This window comes from Dreissena polymorpha, chromosome 3 (genome assembly GCF_020536995.1).
Source record: "Dreissena polymorpha isolate Duluth1 chromosome 3, UMN_Dpol_1.0, whole genome shotgun sequence".
In the NCBI taxonomy this organism is placed as follows: domain Eukaryota; kingdom Metazoa; phylum Mollusca; class Bivalvia; order Myida; family Dreissenidae; genus Dreissena; species Dreissena polymorpha.
Genome location: NC_068357.1, coordinates 137,670,995 through 137,674,804, shown reverse-complemented (window position 1 = coordinate 137,674,804; position 3,810 = coordinate 137,670,995). Strand labels below are relative to the sequence as shown.

The 3,810-nt window shown below is 33.5% G+C and overlaps 1 long non-coding RNA gene across 1 annotated transcript; it reads right to left on the bottom strand.

The window, feature by feature from the left end:
* Positions 1-687: 687 nt before the first annotated feature.
* On the bottom strand, positions 688-3,573 carry LOC127871634 (uncharacterized). The gene is made up of 3 exons (XR_008045480.1): positions 2,690-3,573; positions 2,089-2,239; positions 688-1,692 (listed from the first exon to the last, which is right to left on the bottom strand). It is a non-coding gene; the product is annotated as an uncharacterized LOC127871634 (long non-coding RNA).
* Positions 3,574-3,810: the final 237 nt, after the last annotated feature.

Below are 3,810 nucleotides of genomic sequence, written 5' to 3'. Positions count from 1 at the left end.
ATAGCAATTTATTGTCCCCTACCGGTGAAACCAGAGGGGACTTGTGGTTTGCGCCCTGTCTGTCAGTCAGTCTGTCACACATTTCTAGATTATGCGATAACTTAAAAAGTTCAAAATATTTTTTCATGAAACTTGAAACATGGACAGATGGCAATATGGACATTATGCACGCAATTTCATTTTGTTCCTACGTCAAGAATTCTGTTTGCTATGGCAACAAATTGATAGAGAAAATAAAATTTTGAAAATGGTGTTGTTTCAACGGTAGGGAACTTATATTGCTTGGCAAAAGTCTTGTTTTTGTTTCTTTCTTTTGTGAACAAAACAAAATAGTCACCTGTCAAATTTCAACAAGATTTATTTTTTATCATAATGTATGAGGGATTCATTCTTATGTTTTCTCATGTATTATAACCATTTTTTTCTTTGGATATTAAAACACATTTGTGTGCTAGACTTAAATCTTCTCGTTTTATCTCATGAAGGAATCACAAGAACTGTGTTGATGATTTGTATATATTCCTGTTACCCTATTTTGAAATAGGCTGAAATAAAACTGATAAACCAACAGTGTCTTATGTTTTATTCAAAGGAGGGAGAAATTCTAACTATAAAGCATTTGAATTTTATATTTATTTCAATTAGGTCATGAAAAGTAATAAAGCTTGCAAATATTTTAGTATGTCAAGACAAGTTGGCCATGATATCCCTGATTCGCTGTCATGAGTTCAAGGTGAACCAATAATCTTAACTGGACTTAGTGGACACACATAACTTAGACTAGGTATTGTGAAATATAACATTTAATCAAGACTGAAGCATAAATGCGGCATCAAAAGAAGTCACGTTTTATTTTAAATAAAATTTTAACATGTGATCTTTATTCAGGACACATCTTACCCAGATTTGAACTTGGAGTAGATGTTATCAAGATTGACCTCACACAAACCAGTTACAATCTTGTACTGGATATATGTGGGACAAAATCCTTATTTAGTATAACGAAGATTGGATGATAAATGTGGTATCAAGCGTGTACACATTGGCACCGCATGAAACACAAAATGCGCTCACAAAAGCTCACTATGAGAATAATGTGCTCAGATGAGCCAAAATATGTGTTTCTTATAACCCATTCAACAGAAAGAAATTAAAGAACTGTACTGAAACTCAGCATCTGAAATAGATTTAATGGACTGTAACATGGTTACAATCTATTGTTTAGAAATTTATGTCTTAAATATTTGTTCACTTTTCCACCATAAACAATCAGATATTGTGCAACATATTTGTTCATAAAAATCTACTATAAACAACTGACAAGTCTCAAAACTACAACAATTCTACAATGAAGCTTAGTTAAAAATGTTAATTATTTTAACTATTGTCATTATATTTGTAAATGAAAGTACTATTGCCAACACAACCATTGTGTCAATAGATTCTCAACGTTTTAAGATGAATCTGCTCTTTTGGACTAGTAATATTAACTTATTTAAATTGAACAAAGATATAACACATTTGTTAACAAGGCAAAAAGGAAACATTCAATGAGGATGATGATTCAAACTGGTGTTTTTAAATGTATTTCAACATCGCAGAATGTCTATAGTTAGACAAAGTCTGGTCCTTTTAACTTTGGCTTTATTAGCCTCCCACTCCTGGAATGCTTCGGCGTGTTGTCTGGTTGGGCTGGAATGTACAGACGATAGGTCAGTTGAAAGTAAGTTGAACATATTATCATATGGATATTATTAATATCCATTCACTGTTAAATTCCTTTGTGAAGCCCTTAATAGCACTGGGAGTTGTCCTAAAAGAGCTAATATAATTTTTTTTACTGGTATTTAAAGGTCTAATTTAAAAAGCCATACGTGATATGGCATAGGTAGATATGTAATCAAGATATCGAAAACAAGACGTCAAAAATAAACCTTGTTCAGAATAACCATTTTTTATGACATTCATTTATACATCAACATCGTTAGCCAAAACAGACACGACTTGTTTGATAGTTTTCGATTATTTATCTCCCAACACATAAGTAACTTGTCTGTACAATAGAAGATGTGTTTGTAATTCACTAACCTTTTCTTAAATGTGACAGCTTCATGATGATCTGACCTCTGGAAAGAATAGGAGATCTTTCTTTAATCTCCTTCAGACATTTCCCTGTTGTTTTTTAACCTACCCTATTGGTAATTGAAGCTTCTTTTCAACAGTCTTGCATATTGGCAGCCTGTAAACATCAATATGAATCATTCATAATCTAAGAGACTGAAAATGATAAGCAAATTGTATGACAATGATACAAAGAGAACATCCCTGTGATACTTTGGTAATACGGTCTTACAACCACCACACACGTACAAAACAAGAGCTGTCTCCACAGGATAACATAATGCGCTCGAAAAACGCTTTGATAGAAGTTATGAGCATTTTTCAAAACCTAAACGCAGATTTTGAAACCTAAACGCGGACCCTAAGTCAAGGTCAAAGGGGTGAACATTTGTGTGCGTATGGAAAGGCCTTGTACATATACACATGTATACTAAATATGAAGGTTACATCTGAAGCGAAATAAAAGTTATGAGAATTTTTCAAAAAAGTGTGACGGACAGACGGACAGACGGACAGACAGTCCGATTACTATATGCCCTCATTCGGGGGCATAAAAACAGTTAGATACCTATTAAAGATATTAAAGTGATGTTCCCATGTCTGGTTTCAGGAGTTGCAGAATGTTTCTTAGCAAGAGTAACTGGAATGTTTCTTAGCAAGAGTAACTGGAAACAAAGTAGAAAACGTTGTTAGCTGCATTATAATTGACAAATGCTTACAAGTTTAACAGTAAATTAGAATGACATGGGGCAGTAACAAACCAAGGAATTGTTTTATAGGCAAATTCGTCAGAATATGGAAACTATACACACTTTTTTAGTGAGTGAAATTTAGGCAATCACACGCATTGTATTGCTATATAAAATTAAACTTTTCTTCATGAGAATAAGATGACCATGCTTTTCATGTACGAAATGGTTTCAAAAATGTCCACCAGTCTCTGTAAATAAAACATGGATTGCTATTTTTTCGTTGTGAAACATACTAATCTTCTTATCAGCCCTTCGAGCAGCATTCCTTGCACGTTTTACACTGTAAGATGCTCATCTACGTGCTGCTGGTTTTTCAATGGTCACTGTATTAACATGTTGCAATAAAAGTAACAAAGAGTGTATAAGTATTATATCATCTACCCTTGTGAATGGTGATGTCATTAAAATAAAACCTGCGTGCATTTTTTTAAAGAAAAGTTCCCAATCTTATCAAGCATTTTTTTTAATTTAACTTTGTCTTTTCTATACATAGATGGTGACGTCACTATGTTATTGTCACCTCTATACTAAGGCGCATCATATTCCCCTGGTTTCGGGAATTATGCTTCCGCCAAAGCAGTTCTGCGTAGGAACGAAAATGTTAATTATGACAGAAAAATCGTTTTTTATTGTGTGCTTAAAACGGAATGTTGTTTAAAGAAATGTTATTTAATTATGTTTAAATGTACATTTTAATCTCTATTAGGACTGAGAGCGATTATCAGAAGCATGATTACCTGACCTACTTTCGCTTTCACTTTTCACTCGTAAAAGAAGTGCTACCCACAATTCCTATCGCGTTAGTACACAGGTCAGTAAGAACGGTGTGTACACAATACACTTTGTCTGTTGCGCACACACTAGCTATATTTCTAAAAATTCCCTAGCGGTTGTTTTTGACAAAAACATGTATCCACCTGCTCTTATCTTAAAAACT